At 42.4% G+C, this 26,621-nt stretch overlaps 1 protein-coding gene and 1 non-coding gene across 4 annotated transcripts in view; one reads left to right on the top strand and one right to left on the bottom strand.

Moving 5' to 3' along the window:
- Nucleotides 1-26,621, bottom strand: part of NBAS (NBAS subunit of NRZ tethering complex) — a 385,077-nt gene that overhangs the window by 258,289 nt on the left and 100,167 nt on the right. The window lies entirely within an intron of this gene.
- TRNAR-CCU (transfer RNA arginine (anticodon CCU)) lies at nucleotides 6,525-6,597 on the top strand. Its single transcript has one exon. It is a non-coding gene; the product is annotated as a tRNA-Arg (tRNA).

Below are 26,621 nucleotides of genomic sequence, written 5' to 3'. Positions count from 1 at the left end.
ACCAAACAGTTAGAAATCCATATGGTTTGAGTTCTCCCTGCTTGTACAGTAAAATACATTTTACTTAATAACCTATCACACAAACTTGGAATAGATAGAAAAAAGAAAGACCGCAATGAGATCTACAGACAAGTTTTTTGTTTTAAAAAAACATTATTCTTTAAACTTGAACACAAATCCTTGTATTGAATTGAGAACAAGATATAACCCTGCTGCATCGATTTTCTCAGTTAAGTTAGGCATGGTTTTCTGACTATGAAAATACACGGTGAAATATTTTCTGAATGCTGCAGTAAAAGCCTGAAGTTGAAACTTGTGTTTCCTGTTTAAAATACAGATTAAGAATAACAAGAGTTATTACTAAAACGATTAGTTACAGCTTTTACCCTTCATGTCCACAATGTGCTAGGTGTTTAAACATCATGAAAAAAATTCAGAAAATCTTGTTAAGTCAAACTGATCAAAAACTACAAAAATCTGTTTCTATAAACCACAGAAGGAAAGCAAAAAAACTATGCACATGGGTATGGCTTTAAAGCTCAAGTGCACTGGAGCAGTAAACGACATGAAGCCTTATTCATTTTAGCATGACCCCATAATATCAATGCCTGTATTAGAGGCATGACCTCTATATTACAAATTAACAGCTAATATAATCTTTTCATCCCTCTGAGAACAGCCACAGTGTAACCAGTAGCAACAGATATTTATGAATCCGTCCCTCAGCAGCTTAGAAAATGTAATGTTTTGTCCTAGACACCAGTCGATGCTAAAAACATAAATATGAATCAACGTGATGAAAGGTAGCCTACAATTAAATTAACTCCATCACAGTTAGCTATAACCTTTAAGTGTATTAAGTAAGGTACACTGGCACAACCTTCCTCTGACAGACATGCACTTCTACAACATGGCACGCTTCTTTTTTCCCCAGGACAGATGCTTCAATGGCAATACTATTAACACAAAAAACAGGATTATTGCAGCCACCCAAATAAGACATTTATTGGGGAATGTCAGCAACAAGGTCCAAGTCATAAAAGTCAAGAGGAAGAAATGCATATTATATACAAGAAAAGCCAGTAATCTGGTAGTTACAGAGGAGAAGGCAGAGTTAAGACTTGGGTCCCATTCCACACTGAATGATTTCAAGCAAATCACAACCACTAACTTTCCATTTTCTAATCTAAAAATTCATACTGCCTCCTACTATTTTTTGTTAATCAAACCCTGAGAAGTACTGGTATTGACAAAAGTGTTTATAACAACTAGTTTCCATGATAATGCCAAGCAAGGTTGCCATTTCTCTCTTCACTTCACACTGTATTCAAATGGCAATATGTACTTGTATCAACCCTTGCATCAGCAGCTTTGAAACTTGGAAATAAATCCTTTGCTATATTTCCACAGATATGAAGTTATCCTATTTATTTCAGATTTATGGTAGCTTGCTACAGGAATCCTCAAATGATTTAGCCACTTCGATTTTGAATCCCAAATTAGGATCATAGAAAAGTACAGATGGAAGGGACCTCACAAAGCCACTTAATCCAGCCCCTGGCTCAATGCAGAAGCATCCTTGACTAAATTATCCCAGTCAAATGTCTGTCCAACCAGTGCTTGAAAACTTCCAGGAATGGAGATTCCACTTCTCTCTACAGCCTGTTGCAATGCTTGACCACCCTCATAGACAGGGAAAGTTCCTCCTAATCTCCAAACAAAATTTCCCACTGCTGAATATTGAGGCCATTGCTATTAGCCATATCCCCGACAGCCATAAAAAAACCCTCTGTGTTCACCCTCCCTATAATCAACCTTGAGGTATTTGAAGACTGTATCAAATCCCGCTTCAGTATTTTCTCCTTCAGACTAAATAACCCGAGCTCTTTCAGCCTTTCCTCATAAGCTTCGTCTCCCAGGCCCCTAATCATTTTTGATGCTCTGTGCTAGGCTGTATTAAAACTGTCCGCATCCTTCTTGAATGCGGGGCCCGAAACTAGCCACAGTAATCCAAGTGAGGCCTAACCAGTCCAGAACAACCCAAACCCCCTCCCAAAAAATCAAATAAATGCTTTTCTTGATTGCAAGCGACACACCTTTTAAAACAACCCAAGATGCTATCAGCTTTTTTTTATATAACACAGCCTAGCCACTCATTCCCCAATCTGTATTTGTGCATCTGTATTTTGTCCTAAATTCAACGCTTTGCGCTTGCCTTTGTTGAACCTTATCTGATTGACTGTGGACCAGTTCAAGTCTGTTCAAGTCAATTTGAATCCTAGCCCTACTCTCTGCAGTAGAGGTGCACCCATACATCCACCCAATATCAGATCAGCACTGATATAAAGACAAGTGGTTGTATCAAAAATCAGCCTGATATGGCCAATAATGTGGTCGATAAATGGCAAGTGCATGCGTGCAGACACAATGCAGCACATAGGTGGCAAAGAGTGCAGCCTGGAAACTTGGAGAGCTGTGGGCAGTTGGTAAATCAGTTGTGGTGGACACGGAGGGGGAAGGAAGGAGCATGGTGGGGCAGATCAAGGCTCCCATGGTGAGGGAGGGAGTGGGGCTGGGGTAGTAGTGCCCAGCAGGGGCAGAGCAAGGGACAGAGCCACAGCTTGCCCGGAGAGAGCGGGAGTGGGGGTGTGGCTCCTGCTGCTGCACATTGCCCAGAAGGGCATGGGGCGGGGGGGGAGGGTACGTGCCCCCAGATCTGCGCGAGGTGGAGCGGGCTGGGCTGGGGCCAGGGATGGGGCTGCGCTGGGCTCTTCCCAGTGGGGGAGTTGAGCCGGGCTGTGCTTGGAGCAGGCAGCACTGGCGCTGGAAAAGAGAGTTGGGAGTGACTACAGCAAGTGCTGGGGTGGCTGAAGCCCCCACCACCAAGCCCCCTTTCAGCACCGTCACTGCCTACCCTGAGCACATCCTGGCCCATCACCACCAGGAAAAGCCCAGCGCAGCCTTGGCCCCAGCTCCAACCTGCAGTGACAGCCACGTCACGCAGATCCAAGGGCACACATCCCCCACCCCACCGTGCCCTCCCAGATTGTGTGCAGCAGCAAGAGCCGCCCCACCCTCCCTATGCCCCCCGAATGAGCTGCGGCTCCGTCCCACACCCCACCCCACCTCAGCTGGGAAGTGCCTGCCCCATCCTCAGGCCCTGCTCCAGCCCCACTCCCTCCTTCAGCCCAGGGGCCTTGATTTGCCCCCCCATGGCCCTTCCACCACAATAGACTTACCAGCTGCACGCAGCTCTCCATGCTGTACTGGAAATTGGATCGGTATTGGCTGATATGCCTCCTTAAAAATTGGCCATCAGTATTGGCCCCAAAAAACTCTATTGGTGCACCCCTACTCTGCAGTATCTGCAACTCCACTCAACTTGTTCTTTTCCTTTTCCATATCCTTTTGACAAGGTATTTAAGTAGTATTCACAGATTCACTAGAATCTGACAGGGCTGCGCCATGTGTGCTTCTGCTATAGCCTACCCACCTTAGTGTAGTCCACAAATTTGCTAAGCACGCACTCTCAGATTTCAGAGACGTTAGGGCTGGAAGGGACCTCGGAAGATCATCGAGTCCGGCCCCCTACCCCAGGGGCAGGAACTCAACAGGGGTCATAGGATCCCAGCAAGATAAAATCCCATCGTTCAAATCATTAACAAAGCTATGAAATAATATGGAACCCAAGACAGACATCTGGGGAACCCTACTTGATACATCCTCCCAACTACACATTGAGTCATTGATGACTACTCATTGAGTATGATGATCAAATTAACAGTCAACAATGACAGCATATATTAAGAAACTACATCTTGCACTTCATCATTATACTTGAATCATCATCTTACTGTTGGGACTTTCTGGTGAAAGTCGCTTGGAGCAAGCATCTGACAAAAAAAAAAAAAAAAGCAACAAAGAACCTCATATTTTATGGTTTTCTGTAGCTGAGCAAAGATATTCCTTCTGTCACTCTTCCATAAATACCCAATTTAAATAGGGTTTCAGCTTCTTCCCAAACAACTTTTAATTATAGTCTTTGTTCACGGTGGACCCCTGTTCTTTGTTAGAAGGATGGAATCTGGAAGAATTTCATTGTCGCTCACATCCAGTCAGAGGGGGAGAATCACAGAATGAAAGTCTTTTTTGAGGTCACTGTGACCTGTAGCTATTTTTAACTGTGTAGAAGCACATGGTTGCCAACTACATCACAAAACACTACTCTCCTGCAGCCAACGTTTAAAAAAAAAGAGAAAAGACCTTTAGTATGTCACATAGATTACACTGCTAATTATATTTACCATCATTGGTGTGCCTTTTTTCTTATTGTTGTTCTTCTTGGATTGTCCCTCACATATTTTAGCACGATAGATTGTACTAAAAGCTATGTTCGAAAAACAATGTGCATTCTAAGACTGTCATTTTCAGCTGTTCACAACTTTCTCAAGCAATTTCCTTATGCAAAATCAATTTTCATGTATAGTCTCAGAGCCCCACTAACAACCTTGTACCAAGTTTATTTAGGTGTTTCAATTTTTTTTTTTGATCATGAGGACAAGAGGAAAACGGATGCACTCATTAGAAAATCAGGGCCTTCATAATTCAAACGTGGTTGAAAATTCAACCTTGGCTTCCTTTGATAAATTTTCTTTGCCTTCAAGTATTTTCAATAAAAGCTTTAAGTTAAAAATATTAAAAGATGACAATCAATAGCCAGCAGGGGATCAGTCCTAATGACATGACAATTTAAGATCAGAATCACCTGTGTTGAGAGAACTGAGTGTGGTAAAGAACTGAAACTTTCTGGAAACAGAATAACTCAAATTATTTTTTTAACGAATTAAGGGATAAAATGTTACTTAAATGAACTTTCATACATTCCCATGGGGTAATTTCCTACCCCAGATGCATATTTTGTGCAATACCTTAAAGTTAATTAATTCTAAAAAAAATTCTTTTTTGGACATTGTCACTGACACCACAGTGCACAATATCCCCAAACAGCCAGCTTATACGAATGGTCTGTGGATGAAAAACTGCCTAGGGTAACATGTTACACCAATGCAATTTCTGTATAAATGACAGGCCTAGACCTGTTTGGACATTTTGGGTGGATGCATCTGAAAGGACAGCATTCATTCACACCTATTTCATGTCCACTTCAGGTATCCATCGTAACTAATGGATGGCCATCCTCCACTCTGCTTTTCCAGAAGATGTGGTAATCCCTCTTGCTAACCACTTTGTTTGCAGGCTGCAAGGTCACTAAACACACTGCCCTTTGGGAAAACAAACCAACAACCTTTTGTCACACTCAAATCCACCTCTGCTCTCTTTTCTCATGGCAAAACTCTGCCTCACCTGCCCGTATCATAGCATACAACCTAGTTTGCCTTGCCTTTGTTGCAAGTGAGGACAATGAGCAAAGGGACAGCAGAGAAGAACCAGAACAATATCATACTGCAATACAGCGTACACTACAGAGTCCCTTTCAATAGTAACAGCTTGACACCCCCTCTATACCCCTTTTACCAGCTCTCAATAAGCCCCTGCATGTGTGGTTTCCAAACAGTATCCACCCACATCTGTCGTGCCTGAAAAGGGTGGATGCTGGTCTCTGGCTTCTGTGCTCAGGAGGAGAGAGAGTGCTACCTGCCCTGCCATAGGGCAGGGCAGAATTGCTTCTGTGACAGCATAGGTGGACAGGCTTGTTTTTTATTTACATATGCATTCAACAATAATCAATGTTTTTCTTTTTCTTCTGTAGTCCAGGATGAGAAAGCAGTGCATCTTCAATGCTGAAGCCTGTCTTGCACAGGTAACCAGGGATGACAGCAACACATCCACTGATGAAATCTTATCCCAAGGCAGTGAGCATGCTGATTTTGTTCCAGACATGGGAGACTGCTCAGAGTGACAAGACCATGAGTCTATGGAAGCTTCATCCATCTCAGATGAGGAGGAGTTGGTGCCACAAGAAGAAGTGATGCCAACACTTCCAGTGAGAAAGGGAAGAGGACCAACCCAGGGCCACTGTGGAAGATCGAGGAGAGCTACAGCAGGACTTGAAGCAGAACCATTGCCACCACCCCCAGAAAACATTGCAGATGACAACACCTGTAGAGGAAGGAATGACAGAGTGTGGGGAAAAAGTCCAGAGCTAATACATCATCAGAGAACAACCAAGGACATAGTCCATGAAAGTGCTGGGCCGACAAGAGAAAGTAATAAAGACACAGTGGTGGAAACGCCCCACCTGTTTTTCTCACAAGATTTCCTGACTGTTATCATAAGAGAAACAAACAGAGAGGCAGAAAGAAAATTCAGGGAGTAGAATGCTAGCCATCCTGAAAATAGAAAGGAATAGAAAAAGCTGGACAAAAGAAATGAAAGCCTACATCGGCCTCCTACTGCCGAGTGGCATGAAGCACTGGAGGAACTGTGGGAGCAACACACCGGGCAGCCTCGCTTTCGTGCCACCATGAATTTAAAATGATTCCATCAAAATCATCTTAACGCAAGCCCCAGAGGCCTAATGGATAAGGCATTGGTCTCCTAAACCAGGGATTGTGGGTTCAAGCCCCACCTGGGGTGAAATGTGCATTCAGCTTCCCTCTTTCAGGGGAGGTGCTCTCATACTTCTTGAGGAAATCAGTGCAATCAACTAGGTGCCTCGTCACAGCACTATGATGTGATTGGAGTAACAGAGACTTAGTGGGATTGCTCCAAGCATACAAGCTTTGTCATGGATGGGTACAAGCTGTTTAGGAGGAGGAGCTGCACTTTTGTCATGCATCTGCTGGTGCATGATAATAGAACCAAGGAGGTGATACTTCCCCTCTATGCAACATTGGTTAGACAACAGTTGGAATACTGTGTCCAGTACTTCAAGAAGGAGGTTGATAGACTTGAGAGGGTCCAGAGGAGGGCCATGCATATGGTTTGACGCTTACAGGACAAGCCCTATGAGGAGAGTCCGAGGGACCTGCACCTCTTCAGCATCTGCAAAAGAAGGCTAAGAGTGATCTTGTGGTTGCCTACAAATTAATTATGGGAACACAGCAAGGATTGGAGATGCTCTGTTCATCAGGGCACCCCTTGGGGTAACTAGAAACAATGGTCACAAACTGACAGAGAGCAGATTTAAGCTAGATATCAGAAAGAACTTCTTTATGGTAAGGATGGCCAAAATTTGGAATGGGCTCCCAAGGGAGTTGGTGCTCTCCCTTACCCTGGGGGTAATCTGACTCCAGCACTTGTTCCTGCCTAGGCAGGGGGTGGGACTCGATGATCTGTTGAGGTCCCTTCCAACCCTAGCATCTACGAATCTATCAATCACCAACTACCTGAGATCTGACAACAAACTGACACGTGAGGAAAGAAGAGCTGTGGACAAACTTGCTGTCTTCAGAGATATATGGACACAATTTGTGGAGCGGCTCAGTAAATGGTATATTCCAGGATGGTTGATCAGCAGCTCCCTGCATACAGGAGTCGCTGTCCCTTCAAACAGTATATGTCCAGCAAGTCTGCCAAATATGGCTTGAAAATTTGGTGGTGCTGTGATGCAGAAACATCATTACCCCTGTCTGGAGACATCAACCTGGGCAAGCAACCAGAAGCTCCATGTCAAGGCAATCTTGGTAACCAGGTCATTGAAAAACTGGTTCATTGCTGGCAGAAGGCAGGAAGGAATATTATGGGTGACAATTTCTTCACAAGTACTAGCTTGGCAGAAAGACTGCTACAGCAGGACTTGACCTATGTGGGTATGATTCAGAAAAAAAAGGCCAATATCCCAAACAAAATGCAAACAAATCGAAGAAGGGAAACTTTTTCATCCATTTTTGCTTTTGATGGGGAACTCACCCCAGTTCCCTATGTTCCAAAGAAGTGCAAAGTTGAGCTGTTGCTGTCAAGCATGCACCATGAACTGTCAGTGGGTAGAGAGCAAAGAAGCCAGACGTCATCCACGACTACAATAAAAACAAGGGTGGGGTGGATAACCTTGATCACTTAGTCCGTATGACCACCTGCAGATGGAAAATCAACAGGTAGACAATGACACTTTTTTTCAATATGCTGGATGTGGCTTCCATTGCCAGCCTCATCATTTGGCTAGGCCACAACACAAACTGGAAGCAGAGATCACATTCAAGAAGACGGTGCTTTTTTTTTTTTTTGCAGAAGCTTGGAGAACAGTTGATCAATGGACAAATAAAACAAAGAATGATAGATACACATATTCTGTCTAAGTCCATCAAGTCTGGTATGACTGCCCTAAATTACAAATTGCCACAACGCACCCCAGTAGAACCTTCTGCAAGCATGAGTATATGTTGTGCTTTTTGTCTAAGGGCAGATAACCGCAAAACCCAGAAACAATGTGAAGACTGTAAGTGATTTGCTTGTGGGAACCACAAGTACATCACTGCTGCTTTGTGAGGAATACAATATTTAGTTAAAACTGTTAGGAAATGTTTTTGGAAGTAACTGTTAGTTTAAAAACAGTATGAACTGCAGACTTAACAAATTGTTCATTCACGTTTTAAAATTAAAAAAGTTTAAATTTTGTTCATAGTTCTAGTTAAATATAATATTTAGGGTTCAAAGCATCATAAATACTCTTTCAAACAATCTGTATCTTTAATAGTTTTTGGTACATTTATACTGTTGTCACTGGTTCCATTTTGTTCGTGTGGGTGGGGTAACAAGTTATCCTATGAGAACAACAGTTACGGTTTCATGAGAACAGATGAGGGTTAAACACTTCGGCAGAGGAATAAAATAGAAAAATCAGCAGTGTCAAATATAAGCTTTAATAGATTGATTTTAATTAGCCTATGCCATCAAATATATGTGCCATGCAATGAGACTGAATGATGTATTGGAAGCACAACTTAACTTAAAGAATATCCTTTCCTGAACGTTTGATTAAATACTGTTTTACTATTACTAGGTCCAAACTTGTTAAACAACTTAACCTGAATTCCGTTCTGATTAAATCTATATCAATATTTCATTTCTTTTTCTTTAGTACAATACTTCTAATATCCTTTAGTTATCTCCTTCAGTCTTTGGAAAAAATGACAAGGAGTCATGCAACCAACCTGAAATCACAAACTACAGTAACGCTACACTCCCTTTCAAAAGTCTCATTTCATCATCTTTCAGGTATCTTTCCTCCCATAAAAAAAACATAGCTTCTTGAACTGGAAGTTACAGACATTTCATAGAATCACAGAAAATTAGGGTTGGAAGGGACCTCGGGAGGTCATCTAGTCCAACCCCCTGCTCAAAGCAGGACCACCCCCAACTAGATCATCCCTGCCACGGCTTTAACTAGCTGCATCTTCAAAAACTCGGAGGATGGAGATTCCACAACCACTCTGGATAACCTGTTCCAGTGCTTTACTACCCTCCTAGTGAGAAAGTTTGTCCTAATATCTAACCTAAGCTTCCCTTGCTGAAACTTGAAACCATTTATTAAATGGTTTCCTTTTACTTTCCCTCTCCTTTCCAACCATTTCCAATTACTCCCTTTAAAAAGTAAGTGTATTTCAATTTCTCCTTTAAGTCTTGTTGCTTCAAATAGCAAGGAACTCCTATTGATGGTCCTCCAAGAAAGAAGATAATTATACTGTCTAATTTAAATAAGAAGTTGTAAAGTGCTGACTAGAGAGCATATCAAAAGGTAGAGGGGGAAGGGAGCCAGGGTTAAAATAAAGCACATCAGTTAAATATTCAATATTTGTCATCCCATATACAGGAATTTTCTTCATTAATTTCCTTTTTACTTAGGAATTTGCCACTTTTTAAAACATTACTTATCATTCAAAGCAACACAATCTGATAAGTAGGAAATTAAAAAGAAATGGGCAGTTGAGTCTTTCCAGAATAGCTAGCCCAACACTGCCCTACAACCTCTAATTTCAATGGTAACAAGAAGAGTCCAGGTAGTCACGGAGGAAAACTTATTTTGTTCAGGTTCTCTCCTCTTTGTAAATAACCACTTTCCTTCATATTTTTAGTTTTAATACTCTATAAAGAAGAGAAAGGAACTTTTGTCTCTGAATAAGTTTAGTGTATGATGCAGAAATGACAGCGCAATTGTTGGGCAGCATAATATAACTTAAATGTCAGTTTATCAGCCAGATTAAAAGCAGACAAAAGCTAGAGAAAAAGCATGAGTTACAAGAAAAGCTCTTTTTCACATTAACTTTTTGGACCTCAATGTCTAATACCAGATGTTAAGATTTTGTTTTATTATTATGCTGGCTAATGAAAGCTTCAAGCTGGTGTCATTATGAATAGTTAAATCTTTCTCCTTTCCCACATTTTTCTCCATTAGCCAGAAGAAAGACAGGCATTGATTAATTAAAAAAAAAATATGACTTAAAGCATGCCTGTGGAAAAACAACTATTACCCTTTCTTTTTCAATTATTTTGTAACTATTGTTTTGTAATTTTTAAAGAACATATACCAGGGAAATATGTCATTATAAAGGGGGAATTTCTAAGTTTTTTGAGGTAGCGTAGTAACCTCAGCTCCCACTGAAAGTAAAGATATAGGTGACTTTAGTGTTTCAAAGGGCTTTTGAAAATCATGCCACTGAAAAAACAGAAGAGCTGGACTCTATAGAAATATCTAGGCTGAATGTCATTATGTAATTATGACATGCTAGTCTCATGCCATTTTTTTTTTGTGTGCTTAAGAGTTAGCGTAGAAGTCAAATTCTCAAAAAAACGATTTCTATAATGGAAAAGAGAACGCAAAAATCTTTCATTCAGAAGCCTCTTCCGTTCTCCTACTTTCACCTCTTTGCACATTAAATGATACCAATAAAACGCATAAGTTCTGAGAGAGCCAGTAATTCCCATTTTTCTTTCCTAATTCAGGAGAGCTCACAATATTTTTTTCCCTGTAAACAATACTGGAGCTTTACAAAAAATCCCAAATGTGACATCACCAAGATTCATTGATGTTAACTGGTACTGCTACAACAATCAAGGGACAACTGTAAAAGTTAATATTCTGTGCACACTTGCTTAACCAGTATTTTCAAATGTTATATAGTCTGACTAATGAAGGGTGTATTAACCAAAAAAAGTGCAACACTGACTTTGATGGGTGTGGGATTAGACTATATACATTCATATATCATCATTATTTAGATTTATATCCCACCCTATCCAGAAAGGCTCAAGGCAGCTTACAATAAATGACAGACAACTCACATGATGAAGAACAACAACAGACCACCCGCCCAACATTTAAAAGCTTGAAAATCCAGTCAGCTTTACAGGCCTTCTTTTGAAGCTGAGACACTGCATCCTACATCACGTCTCCCTCTTTTGGCTGCCTGATGGGATAACTTCAACAGAAAGCTGGGGAGTGTTTCTGCTTGGTGGAATTTCATGATTTCTGCTTGTTCAGCATGTACTATAGGCACATCTACACTCCACAAGGATTAGGATCGTTAATTATGTGCAAGTGCCAAAAATAGCAGCAGAGTGTAATGGGATTTTACCCAAGGTTCCTCCGTTAAATTGCCTGCAGGACCCAATCTGGCAGGCATTTGCAGAAGTCACCTAGTGTACTAGACCCCAAACAACAACAGCAGAAGGTGATGCGATGCCATAAGCATAGGAAAGACAAATCCATAATACTGAATGCTCATTTAATTTTTGGTCATTTTTCCAATCTTAACAAGGTTATCCTACTCCTGCCCTCTAACATGTCTGCTACTGTATCCAGCTTCATGCTGCCCAAAAAGAAGTTTTAAAGCACGCATAAAATTCTCGTTTTCAAGTCATTAATGAAAGTGCTGAACAGTATGGGACCCAAGAGAGACTAATAAGGAACTACACTTAATACTTTCTTCCAGTTTAATCACCAAGGATTTAATGCCACTCTTTAAGTATGATTCTCCCACCAGTTACGCATCCATATCTAGTTTCATCAAGACAAAGGGCATCACACTCATTTGGTCCCCTGTACCAGATCCAGAAAGCAGGGCTCTTCATGGGCTGGATCTGGACCCACCTTTAGCAGAAAGGCAAATGACGATGGCATTAACTGCTGCAATTGCCTGAGCTGCTGGATCTGCTCAGGAAGCTGCAGGGGTAATTGTAGGCATTGCTCACTCTGCCACCACCAAGTAAGTGCTCAACAGGACTGCATACCCCACCCCTATTCACCCCACTGTCCAGAGTCCCATAGGCCAGATCACAACTCCATAGGTCATATGTTTGACACACCTCTCGACACCATATATCATAAACTTATTTACAAGAAGGATCAACACGCTCTCACATGAAAAATCCTTATTAAAGTTGAGATATAAACACATCCAGTTCCCCTCACAAGGCCTGTTACCTTACCGTACAAGGAAATGAAGTTGATTAGGCATGATGTATTCTTGACAAATCCATGTTGGTTGTTACTTATCCTCTAGGCGCTTACAAACTGATTGATGATGTACTCCAGAATCTTGCTAGGCATCAGGGGAACCATACAAAAATGCCATGTGAATAAAAAACAGTTAGCTGTTGGCATGACAGGGAAGGTACGGCGCATAGTTTTTAATTTAGAGCACTCAAAGATTTCAAGGTTATGAATCCCAGCACACTTCTGAAAGATGCACAAAGGCTTCATTTTTTTAATAAGCTGCAATATATTTTGCAAAGAGTACAATACTTTCAAAAACAATTCTCCAAGTTGTTTTTAAAACAGCTGTAAATGAATTACAGGCAAATATTTTACACAAACCCTGAAGACTAAACGTAGTCTTCCACCTCCTGCCAGCAAATTAACAGAGCCATAAGGCTCAGTAAGGAACAGGAAAACATCACACACATAGCTATACCAGTATGCTTCAGCCACCATTACCTTTCTTCCTTGGGTGACTGGACACCAGCACTCCGATTAGAACAGCTATATGCCGTCCTAGATCATAAGCAACCCAAAGTCATCATATCGATCTTAGGCCCCTTCTAAATGTGCAGATAAAGGCACAATGGGATCTAATGTGCAATTCACACAATCACATCTCCTACCATGCAATATACGCACACAGCAGGAGGTGTGACTGTGGGATCACGGATTAGATCCCATCATGCCTTATTTCTGGTGCAGGGGGAGCCCTATTGTGGGCTCCCCCTGCACAGCAAGAAGTAAACTCCTACAGCTAGAGCACCCATGCACCCAGTTGAGGGACTCCTAACAACTGAGCTCCATGCACCTGGGTGTGGGAAACCGCCAGAGCCAGAGGATCACCCCCATGGTGATCTCCCAGCACAAAGGGTGTATGAAACCCCTGAGGCAGGAGGGATATCTGCAGAAACCTCACCGGAGGTTTCCCGCACACTGGCGCCCCAGGGAACACAGCAGCTGTGATCCCAAGGGGTTTCTCATACTCCTGAGCCCTAAGGGTCATGACTGCCTCAATCCCTAGGGCAGTTTATGTTGGGCATCGCGCACCTGTTAGGGTGGGGGAGCCACAGAGAAGACCCTACTACACATGCAAATTAAAGCTCAATAGCAACGAGATACAAGATTAATACAGATTTTTGAGGCCTAACTTTATAGCTGCTTGGAGCTTCTTATTGTGTGACAGATACTCTGCACATGTAGCCGGCTTCCAGGTAATGGCGTAATTAGCCACTTTATACCTGTACATGCAGGCCCTACACTATACTTACAGAATGAGTGTTTTATATAAACACTGGTCACTTATTATTCCATCATACATCAAAGGTTTTTTTACAAAACTGCATGTAGCCTTCTTGGCAATATAACAACAATAGAGACAATTTCATTCCCCCTCTAGAGTTGGCTATCTTCCCCCCCACCCCACTTCACTAACTTTTTTTAACCGATTCCAAATTCAACCAGAATCCATTAAGCTGACTAATTAGGAAGGTACTCAACTCTTGATCTTTTTCTTTAAAGAGTTTCACTCTTTCAATGTAGGTCTTTTTATTTGATTTGACAAACGACTGCCTATTTCACTATAGCTTCCATACCTTACTTGCTGCAGAAATTCAAAGATATGGGATTATTTTTCTCAGGGACACGTCTTCAAAAAAGCAAAGGTATTATTAAGTTTAAACTGCAGAGTTTAATTATTTCTTCTTGCCCTTAGGGAATTTATACTCTACTTTTTTTTCCTCCCTCTCTAGGCACTGCATATAATACATGTGCCTTTCTATGATTTGTCTATCTTGTGTTGTGTTTGTAGACATGACATTAAAAAAAAACACCCCGTTTTCCTTGTGAAATGTGCACATTTCATAGGCATATCTATCTATGAAACTTTACAATGTCATTTTACATATTTGCTTTTCAAAGTAAAATCTTCCCTTCATTTTAATATTTTATTGAGTAAAAGGTCTTTTTTTATTCCTGAAGAGTTCTGCATTTGGAAGATTTTCTATGCAGTCTTGGAAAGATTCTGAATAACAAATATAATGCATACAGATTAGAAGGCAAGGTGTCCATGTGACAGAAATGAGTAAACCCCCTATACTGAAGACACAAATATGGCACAGTCCCAACAAAGCCTGCAGTCCATGAGAGGTTACCACTGAAAAGGCATTCAAAAGGGAGCAAGATAAGAAGAATTTCTAACTCCCATTTTACTTCCACTTAATCTGGAAAATTTCCCAGCTTGTATAACATAATAAGAACGTAATAGAAAACTCAATACTCTAAATATTCCTATTTCATTTGTTTTGTTACGACCCATATTTTTAACATGTATCTGTTTTACATTTTAATTTGTCTGAAAGGTATGAAATCTCAAACACAATATTACATCTTTATTTTCTCATTGCTTCATCACATCACATTTATTTTGTCACAACCCAAAGTTGTGATTTTTTGTTTGTGTGTGCGCTTCGGCACCGCTAAATTATTTCCCACCAATTTGTCGCTTTCTTTGCACGGTAGAGTTCTCTGCTGCGAGAGAACTCTGGTGCAATGGGGGATTTCCTGCCAGATTACAGCTTCTTTGCAGGGTGCATCTCTTTTGCATCGTAGTGATACACGTTGTAAAGAAGTTCCCGCCATTTGTATTAGGATTTACGCCACATTATTGGCCCATTCCTAATGTAGGCACACGTGGCGGCTAGCGATTGGCTTGCTAGCCATACAAAAGGCTTGGGTAGTTTCCGCCCAAGTCGGAGGAGGGAGGATGAGAGAGATTCTGAGAAGATCTCCAAGCGCTGCGGACCCTCGCGGACCTGACGCGCCTCCCCTAAGCAGGCAATAGAGGCAATGGAACCGAGCCTACAGAGCTTTCGCTTCTCGCCTCTCCCCGTCGCCGAGCGCAATCCTAGACGTATCCCTTTCCTGTAACTTTGGACCCGCGGAGCCTAAGTAACTCCGGGGAAACTTTTTGAACCCAACCGAACCGGACCCGCGGAGCCTAGCAAACTCCGTGGGAGCAATCGATTTGTCGTGTTCCTCTAGTGAGGATCCAAGAGGGAGCTGTGCCTGGAAATCTGTCCAGCCTACACCAATACCATCTTTGGGTGTAAGTAAACAATCTTTTCAATCAACCATTACGCCTCCGTAACTAATTCTAACTCGTGTGCGCTAAATCGCCCCGCGGTTCTCTCCCACCCCGCGTGCCCGGGCTGCTGGCCACAGCCCGTGTGCAACGAAGACAGGTCCGGTTTGCCCCGGTTCGCCCCCGGCTCGCACATGGCGGCGAGAATAGGATCGGAATCACCGCCGTACATGGCGACGAAGGTGGGATCGGGGCCCAGCCCGCACATATTTAACTAATAAATTATAAATTGACTAGATAAAACATCATTCCCAGGCTCTATAATTTTGTCATGCATTCTTTCTATGATGTTTACTACAGATTTTATGCAACAACACTATTCCTAACTAGTTTTCAAGACCAAATTCTAAGCATCTGTAACTTGCTATAAAAAGTAATTAAAGTTCAGAGAGATAGGACTTATTGCCAGCTGCAGGTGCTCAGCATTCCTCATGATTAATCTCCAAGATGGATTCAATATGCAGGATGTCTTCCTTATCTAAAGGACAGGACAGGCATTTAATATGGAAAGGGTCTTTTAGATTTGCCGTACTATGGCGTTATTTGTAGAGGTGGCTTATAGGAGATCTTTTGTTTGGGGACTTTGCTTCCCCTTTCGATTCTGGAAAACATTCTGTTTAAGCTTTACAGTAATCAAAACTGGCTATTTGGCCCTTCTTTTAAAAGAAATGTAGCAAATGCAGTTTGTGCAACTGTAGCTACATATTCAAGAACTTCAACTAATTCAATAAAACTTTTTCTGTGACAAAAAAAGTTTACCAAAGAAGAAAAAAAGAGATAGGTCACTTAATTAGGATAGGACATATTCTACATTAACCATTTTTCAAATATATCCAGAAAGAAATGAAGCAATATGTTACGTTTAAACATCTTAGTATATTGAAGCACAGCTGGTACCTAAACCACAGGGCCAACACATGCATGCACACACACACACGCACTTTGAGATGACTGACCCAAACGGAAAATAAGAGATAAAAAACAATAACGCCTCAGCTTCTTGCAGCTGCCACTGTAACTGCAGTTTCCAAATCCCTGCTGTGCATACTCTAGCAATAAGCCCTTTGAAGATGACTATGCTTTCAGAGAAAGTTTTGCACCTATTCATATGTGGCATTTACAAAGAAAAGGTGTTTTTTTCAATTATAGAATTTTGGTACTGAAGTCTTTAAAACTTCAAAAAAAAAATCTAAAATGGAAAAAAAGTTAAATATCAGGTATTTTTATCCAAATAAGAGACAAAATGAAAGACTATATAGATATGAGTCTAAACATCAGCTTATTCTGACCATAAACTTTATAAACCTTGTTTTATATAAGCAAGTACATTCAAATTAGGAGGCAAAAAGATTCCAAAAGGATAAAAGCAAACTATTTTCAATCACAAAGCTGCATGATGAGAGAGGGGGAGAGAGAGAGAGAGAGACTTGAGCTTCTTTCCCGAGACCTATAAGATGAATTATTTTATAAACAATTATAGCACATGGCAGTTTACAGGCGCATAAGATTTTTTACTCTACCCTAAACAGTTGACAAAAATGCAAAAAACCAAGGCACCAATTATGCCATGGATTCATAATTAGAAGACTGCCTTCATAAGGGTGGAGGAAATACCTGAAGAAGTGTATTTTGAAGGCTTCGAGAAGAAGTGTCCCACACACTAAAGAAGGATAATAATGTAATTACTAGAGTTAACATTCTAGAAAACAAGTAACGTAAAACAGCAAAGATAACGCCAAGATATTAATTTTACAGCCACCATTACCACCTGGCAAATGTGTTAAACAGTTTTAATGTTAAAACATTAAAAGCAAACATAATGCAGTTCCCTCTAGATACACCTATAATTTCTGGGGTTCTCCATTCAAGTTGTATGCTCTTGTATATATTATGTTAATGAAATACAAAAAATGGTGATTTCAATCCATTGAAAAGCTGGAAAAATATAAAGTAAATACAGCCTGCTACCAATCCAACTACAGAGTGGGATAAGCAATAAGAAAAATAAGTTGGCTACCCTGGTCATGGTATATACCAAGAACTAAATATTTAGAAATAACTAGCATTTCACAAATGACTACCAAAAGGTAAATCTTCCTGCACTTGCACTCTTCCAACACAAAGTCAAAGTAGCGTTCGTCTCCACCATCTAACAGTCTCCCTCTCCAGTCAGATTGGTAGATGTCTTCTACACTGCCTCCTAACCAAACACCAACCTGCAAATGATGCATAAATAGGGACCTACCTAATTCAAAATGCCTCCCCCCCCCCCCGATATCACAGACACAATGCAGGCCCGGACAGTCATTTCATGGGCAGAGCATGACAGGTCTCCCCTCCACCTCTGATTGGCCAAGGGGCCCCAGTGGCCTTGCCCCTTGGTGATTACTGACTGTGGGGGCTGTCTGTCATGTGGCCCCACCCCTCACTTCTGGCAGCAAGGACAGTTCATCATGCAACCCTGCCCCTCACCACCAACTGGTAGAGTGGGATGGGACTACAAGACAGGCAGGCCTCACAGCCAATCAGTAGTGAGAGGTGGAGATGCCCACAGCCCTTCAAGTAAGCAGCCCTCCCCGTCCATCTTTCCAGCCACTAATTCTAACTCGCGTGCACTAAACCGCCCCGCGGTTCTCTCCAGCCCCGCGTGCCTGGGCTGCCGGCCACAGCCTGCGTGCAACGAAGACGGGCCCGGCTCACCCCCGGCTCGCACATGACGATGGGAATGAGATCGCAATCGCTGCCGCACATGGCGACAAAGGTGGGATCGGGGCGCGGCCCGCACACTTCTCTCACCAAACTCCTGCTGCTGCTCTCCTGGCTTTGTGCTCAATTCTCATTTCCTGAAGCTCTTCACCACTACCAGGAAATTTAGTTAGTGCTCTCTCCTCCCGAAAGCCCTTCTCCCAGATCTCCCGCCCCCTGCCTGAGCTGAAATCTCAAAAGGCATACCTCATTTCTGCCACTCTCCTGTCTCTCAGCTTATTCTCTCTGGCATACAGATCTCCTACTCGAACTGCTGTCTAACATTATGCATAAACTATGCATTCTCCCTTGACTTTCATCAAACAATCAAAAAGATAAACAGAAAGGGCCCACTCTCTCTTAAAGGGGTCCAACTCCTTTGAGATGATGGCATGTTTGCCTTCCTCTAAGGTTAGATTCTTATCATCATTATTATTATTACTACTAATATTATTATTTTGTGGCTATGTTCAGATCTGCAAAATTAAAATCATTTCAACATGTTAAATATATGCTTTTAAATGCATTTAACCCTACAGCACACTATACCCTTTTATATGTCCAATTTTAAGTTAGGTAACTTTATTTCTGTAACACACAAAAATGTACAAGCAATTTTGTACTGCAAAGTATGTTCTACTTTTCATGTTGCTGGGTATGTTATATGTATTGCAAAGTATTGTTTCCTACCGCAGAGTACATATTTAGTTTAAAATATGACGGTGTTTAATATGGTGTCTGCTTGGCTGTATCTTGTCTGTTTGTTAATCTGAAAAAAAGCATGCTGTCTGAACAAGGCAGGCAGGAAAGTCCCTTTGTTTAGGACCCACTCTGCTGTGTACTGAAAACAAGAAATTGGTTTCATTCCCATGTAGCAGGGGAGACCAGGCCCTTAGCCTGACTGGCTAGATAGGGCAGTGTTCTTTTAAATGTAATAGTTAAGAGAGGCACATGGAAGCAGAGCAGGCCTAGGGTGATGTCATGCCAAGTCTCCTCCTAACCTCAGCTCCAACACAGGGAGGGGGTTGGGGCTGGGGCTAGGAGGAGAACCCTAGAGAGTCGCCCCCAGCCAGAGGAGCCAAAATGAAGGGGGAAACCTGAAGTAAATGGAGAGAGTTTCTGTGTCTGCGACTCCTCTTCTCTCCCTCTTTTTTCCCCCCTTTTCTTTCCTGGGTTTTGAGTGGGATAATACCATGGGGGTATTAATCCCTGAAGCAAATTGCCAGAATTAGAGCCTGGTAGTTTTGGGTCAAGGTTGGAGCCTGGTCCTTTTTTTGCATTCGCAGTTTCTGTGTCTCAGCCGAACTGTATGGCTGAGACCCACTGTATTTCTGGCTGTGGTGCAAATGGACCTGGACCTCTGAATTTGTTTTGTAGCTTTTCTGCCCCAGCAGTGCTGTGTGACTGAGACTGTTTTGGGAGTGCAGTATGCTGACTAAAGACATAAACACCCTCTCTCAGCTACCATGTGGAAGAGGAAACTGGTGCCCTATAGCTTCCCAGGGAGCAATTAGGGGCCCCTTGCATCACAGAAGGACCTACGGTCACTAGCAGTTCCCCAAGCCAAAGCAAACCCAAGGAGCAGCTCATAGGACTCGCCAGTGTGGACCCTCCTCTCCAGCCTGTTGCCGTGTGGCAGGTACAGGGGTGCCAGACCCCAAAACTAACCCTTTGGGTAAGCCCCCAAGTCCCAGACTGCCTGGGCAGAGGTGAAGTCTCCCCAAAAAGGGTGCAACCTATAAACTATGCCTTGCAGTTGATAGTGTTTTCAAACTGCATTTGGTGTTTCCCTTTGTTTTCCATACCTTGGTTTTCTGTACGAAATCTGCCCTTTCTGTTTGCATTTCTTGTGAAGAGGGGGATTTATAGTTTATGTGGGACAACCAAGCCAAATTCAATTCCAGATTTCTCAGTGAGGGCTCGAGCCACAGCAAAAACTTATTAGGTACCCCAAAATTTGAACCTGGCCATTAGTGCTGCTAACTAGTGCCTGGCAGAAGGGTTACCTTTCATTCTCTTTCCCAACGAGTACAGACTGAATTCAAATAAAAGCTTTGCCAAGTTTCTACCAACTTTAGTTACCACAGACAATGAACTCTGGTTTTACTGAATGAGTTTGGCATACAGAAGAAACTTACTAGGGGAGGTAATCAAACAGAGAGAAAGAGAAGGTGCAGCAAAAAAAAGAGAGGATAAAAATCCAACCTCTGATACTATAAGACTTAAAGGACTTTTTTCTCAAAACTCTACACGTTTTAAAACACTTAATTTTAGTGTGTGTATATAAATGAAGAGATGAAGCTGCAAGAGGAATATTATAACTCCAGTGCTGCAGGCAAAAACTAAAAAGCAGGTCCAGGAGAATGATTTCATTATAAAAAGGCAAATGTGATTGCTTATTTTTTTAATTTAAATTTACCATTTGCCTACCCAATGATGACTTGCCACATGGGAATATCAAATTTTTAAGGTTAGCTTTTTGAGTCATTAAAAAGGTATTTCCATTCTCGTCCCAATTCACTTTCAGCTAAATGGATTTCATTCAAACTTAGCAATAAAAATTTACCTTTCAATTGTGACGAAGCAGGGAAAGTTTTGGCCCAAAAGTAGTATTTGAAAAAGTTGAGGTTGAGAACAGAGAAATATACATAAAAGTTGTTATCTTAAAAGTGTAGATTTTTACTACCAGCATAATGTGCAATATAGCAGAGTTATGGCTGTTGGGGGAGCCATACATTTGAATTTCCTGACTTCTGTGAGCTTAGAGTGTGAGCTGTAATGTTTCAATATCGTAGTTAAATGCAGTAAAAAGGAAAAGGAATTACTACGAAAAAAAAGATGTTGGTTAAGTATTTATAACACAGACAAGGGCATTATTTTCCACCAAGATTACCTCTTAAATCCCAATGGCAATAGTTTTAACAATCAAGTAACAACAGTAAATGTAGCCATTAAAACAGAGATTAGACAAAAAAAAAACAAACCTTATCATCCCTCTCTCTGCCAACGTAAACTTTGTTCCATCCCCTCTCTAGCCATCTTGAAAGAAAAAAAATGTTATCTAGATAGCTGCTATTATCTAGGCCACTGACAAATGTGAAGGTGTGATGGGGTCTGATGCCCAACCCCAACAATCGCACCTCTTGCATGGCCACACCGGAGGGCTCTGAACACTGATGGGGCTCTCAGCTGGGGGAGCTCATGGTGATCCCCCATCTAGGACCCCCCAATCAACTAACCAATGCTCCCAGCCTCCAGGCCATGTGGAATTGTGATCTGGGGGCTGGAAGCACTGGCCACATGTTCAATTAAAGGCATGACAGGAACCAGAGATAAAGTTATTAAATATATTTTTGTAATAACTTATTCCTGGTTTTATCATGACATCAATTTAATGAATGCGTGGCCAGGTCACTATTTAAGATGTGTGCACCCATCTGGCCTCACAGACACGCTCTCTTGCTGCTTTGGAGCATGCACCCAGTCCTACCTGCAGGGTGTATTCTGGAAGCCTTGACGATGGGTCACGTTCACCCTGAAGGAGGCCCCAATACTTGCCTGCCACGACTTGGTCTTTTTCTTCAGTGTTGTCACCTGTGTCATCAAGGTTGATGTTCTGAATCTTCACAGAGCTCGGTCTCTCGGGATCTTACGGCTGCAGGCTAGTGATGACGTTTCTATGCCGAGCGTATCTTACGCCCCCATCCTTCTCTCTGCCTATATGGTGTCCAGCTTCAACACATTTACGTCCCCCAGCGCTTTGCCTCTCCCCTGGGTTTGGTACCTGTCTGCTGGCAGTTGTGTCCACATGCCACTGGTGCTGGGTCCTATTGGGCTCCAGTCATCACTGCCACCTTCTTCAGTCCACATCGACCCTGTAATTAGATCCTCAGGTGCTCTCTGGTCCTGCGTTCTCGTGGTGACCCCTTCCTGGGGTATCCACCAGGTCCCCCCACTGGGACAGCTCACAAGTTCTGGCCCCTCCGGTCCTGTTGGTGACTCCACTTCCGGTCCCCCTAACGCCTGCTAAGGGCAGCGCCTGGTCCTCAAGGAGCGGCGAGAAGGAATCTCAAGGAAGGAGCATGATGCCCTCTTCAATAAATCCTGGATCTCTCCGCCGGGTCCCTGTCTGTCTCCTTCCTGAGCTGTTGACACAGCCTGTGTGCAGCCCAGAGAGCAGCCTCACCTTCTGGTCCCTGCTTTCTCCATTTCCCCGCTGCCACCTTTTAATCAGCTGGGCGGTGATTTTTGATGATGCCATCGCCCGGCGCCATTCCCAGCCAGCAATAAAAGCGGCTGATGAACCACGTGGGTGGTTCATATCGGCGTGGCTTGTCCAGCTCTGTTTTTCCTAAAAAAGATAAGTATGACCTGCCTTCAGGGCTTTTCTCTTTCTTCTCTAGGTGGGTCAATCCTGCCTCAGGTCCCACCACAGGAGGGTGCTCCAGGGCCTCTGCTTGTCTCTCCCTGGGACAATGTGATTAACCAGTTTGGAAAAGACTTACCAGAGGAGATGGGGAGGCAGCAGGATGCCGCGCCGAAAGCCACACGGCAGAAGATCAAAAGGAAAAAAAAATGGCCAAGCAGTAAGGAGCCGGGAACGACTCCCGCATCTGGATGGGTACGCTTTATAAGAGCATGCCAGGTCCAATTTGTCAGCCAGATGCCCAGGGCCGGGATAAAAGACCCGACGGAAGACAGGCCTGGGGGACCAGACGTGGAGTCACCAACAGGACCGGAGGGGCCAGAACTTGTGAGCTGTCCCAGTGAGGGGACCTGGTGGATACCCCAGGAAGGGGTCACCACGAGAACACAGGACCAGAGAGCACCCGAGGATCTAATTACAGGGTCGACGTGGACTGAAGAAGGTGGCAGTGATGACTGGAGCCCAACAGGACCCAGCACCAGTGGCATGTGGAAATGACTGCCAGCAGACAGGTACCAAACCCGGGGGAGAGGCAACGCGCCGGGGGATGTAACTATGTTGAAGCCGACGCCATACAGGCAGAGAGAAAGATGGCGGCTGTAGGATAAGCTCGGCATAGAAACGTCATCATTAGCCTGAGGCCATAAGATCCCGAGAGACCAAGCTCTGTGAAGATTCAGAACATCAACCTTGACGACACAGGTGGCAACACTGTGGTTGGCGTTAGGCAGGGTGTAGTGGAGGTGGAGCCCCACAAAGGAGGAACAGCGGGAACAATCAAGGGAAGGTACCCAGTACCAAACATCGGCCTCCTGATCATAATCAAAGACGTGGCAGGAGAGGCCCATGGGGAACCAACATAAAGTCACCCCAATAATCAAGCTGATCAGCCTGAAGAGCCACGGCGAGAAGAACCCACACACGATGCCCATGGGGACGGACACCGGAGATTCACAACCAGTTAATCACATCATAGATTCATAGACTCATAGATGTTAGGGTCGGAAGGGACCTCAATAGATCTTTGAGTCCGACTCCCTGCACAGGCAGGAAAGAGTGCTGGGTCTAGATGACCCCAGCTAGATGCCTATCTAACCTCCTCTTGAAGACCCCCAGGGTAGGGGAGAGCACCACCTCCCTTGGAAGCCCGTTCCAGACTTTGGCCACTCGAACTGTGAAGAAGTTCTTCCTAACGTCTAGTCTAAATCTGCTCTCTGCTAGCTTGTGGCCATTATTTCTTGTAACCCCCGAGGGCTCCTTGGTGAGTAAAGCCTCACCAACTCCCTTCTGTGCCCCCGTGATGAACTTATAGGCAGCCACAAGGTCACCTCTCAACCTTCTCTTGCGGAGGCTGAAGAGGTCCAGGTGCCCTAGTCTCTCCTCGTAGGGCTTGGCCTGCAAGCCCTTAACCATACGAGTGGCCCTTCTCTGGACCCTCTTCAGGTTATGCACATCACTCTTAAAGTGCGGCACCCAAAATTGCATGCAGTATTCCAAATGCGGTCTGACCAGCGCCCTATAGAGGGGAATTATCACCTCCTTGGTTCTGTTCGTCATGCATCTGCTGATGCACGATAAAGTGCCATTAGCATTTCTGATGACTTCATCACACTGACGACTCATGTTCATCTTGGAGTCCAAGATCCCTTTCTGCTTCTGTGCCTCCAAGCAGGTCATTTCCTAGGCAGTAAGTATGCTAGTAATTATCTAGTAATCAAATATCTAGTACAGGTTTTAATCTGAAAACTTCTATCACAACAGAAGTTCCAACGATAGGAAGCAAACAGAGGAGGCTGTAGGTGTGATAAAATGTTAACGTCTCAGTATTTCTAAATTCCAAGAACTTACATTTATCATTATTGTCATTTCCAAATTGGGGAGTAACTTACCTTGTTTCATTTTAGCATTCTGCTTTACCTTCCTCCTCTATGTGGACTCTGAAGAAGCTTTGCTCCTGATACTTCTGTCTACAGCCCAGAGCTACTTCACTATCCTTAGCCTAATTGTTATAGTCCTTCTCTAGAACAATAAAGCAATAGTTCCCCTGGTATTCTGGACTATCATGACATCTTTTGCCGCAGTAGAGACAGCAAAAACTACTTTTACTAAAAGCAAAAGTATAGTCACCACTCAGACTACTGCCACATAGATACATGGCTTGCAAAATTTACTCAACCACAGCCAGAAGACAAAAACAAAAAGTTATCTCCTGGATACAAGCCATGTTGGTCTAACAAAGAGAGATATACAAAGCTCTTGGGTCAGAGTCAATACCTCTTATAATACCAACTAAACAGTAGCAAAAGAAAAATTTTGGCTACTATTTAGTTGATCTAATAAAAGGCATCTCCTGCTCACTCTCGCTTCTTTCAATTATTTGTTATGCCTATTTATTTTGCCTAAAGCTTAGACTATAAAATCTTCAGAGTACTTACTGAAGTTAGCACTGCATGTAATTGTTTGTACTGTGATATCATTTAGAACCTGTCCCCCACTGTTCTAATCACTGTAAAAACAAACAAGAGCCCCTGAAATCTACAGAGTGCAGCACACTAAACACAATGACACCTTTATCCTTTGCAACCTCCAGGTGTTGTAATAACGCAGGAAGGGAAGACCCAAGATCATCACAGAAGATTATCTGTATTTACAGTAAAAGCTGTGTTAACCAGCATTTTACTAACTGGAATACTCTATTAACTGGCATTTCCAATATCCCCCCATACAAATCCTCACTTTAGCAACCAGAATCTTTGCTGAGTCTATCTGGCAGGCGCATGAACATCAAGTATTTGCACTACATGGCACTATCTTCTATATAAGTCACAGATAACCAGAATTTTTTGTTAACTGGCACCACCTACCCCAATCATGCCAAATAACAAAGCTCTTACTGTGTATAAAAGGATTAAGGATTTTGAGGTATGGAAGTATTACCAATTTTAGAGATTGGTTACCTGAGGCTCCTACTGGACCTCAGTACTTTATAGATTAAGTCTTAAGTATTTGTACCAAAAAAAAAAAAAAAATCAGACCTAGTAAGCAGCCACATAAGACCTTTACACTTCACTTCCCTTCTCTAGCCACAAGACCACAGTAGTTATCAACCACATTATAACAGACCCTGGAGTCAGTGAAAAATCTTTCAAATATTGTCAGACTGATATAAAAGAACAAACTTATTTCAACAGTATGAAACCAAATGCTGTTACATTCAATACTCACCAACTTAAAGCAATGTAGAACTTAAACATATTCATGAATTACATTTAGATTAGGCCATCTAATCAGTTTTTCATTTTTATAAGGAAAAAATGAAATCTCATTATGTTTCTCCTGAGAATGACAAAGCTGGATGTATGCTCTAATCTTGTTTTCAAAATCACTACAATGTACCTGCAATACACTAGCTACTCTACATAGTGAAATACTTCACCAAAAAAGCAGTTATACTAGAAACAAAAGGTCTTATAAACTTGCTTCTAAAGGACTTTCTGGAGTTAAAAAAATAGTGAGAAAATGTCACGAGTTTAAATAGGCTATATAAAACATACTTTAAAAGAAAATTCCTTTAAATTTAATAGGCAATGGCAACCTTATACCACAGGTTAAGATCTAAGAAGTTAGTCTGCCACGTTAAAAAAAAAAAAAAAAAAAAAAAAAAAAAAAAAAAAAAAAAAGAAAAACCCTTCACTTTTGAAGACTGTATTATGGAAATAACATAAGAACAACTGAGTTTTTAAACAGGGACTCCTCTGGTTTTTAGAATATATGGTAGCTCAAATATGTATGTAAAATGATATTGAATGTATACAAAATTATACCAAGAAGCTCCTATCCTATTTCCATTTTGTAGCTGTCCAAATAAAGAC

This window comes from Alligator mississippiensis, chromosome 1 (assembly GCF_030867095.1).
Source record: "Alligator mississippiensis isolate rAllMis1 chromosome 1, rAllMis1, whole genome shotgun sequence".
NCBI classification, from domain to species: domain Eukaryota; kingdom Metazoa; phylum Chordata; order Crocodylia; family Alligatoridae; genus Alligator; species Alligator mississippiensis.
This window is presented reverse-complemented; position numbering and strand designations above follow the sequence as displayed.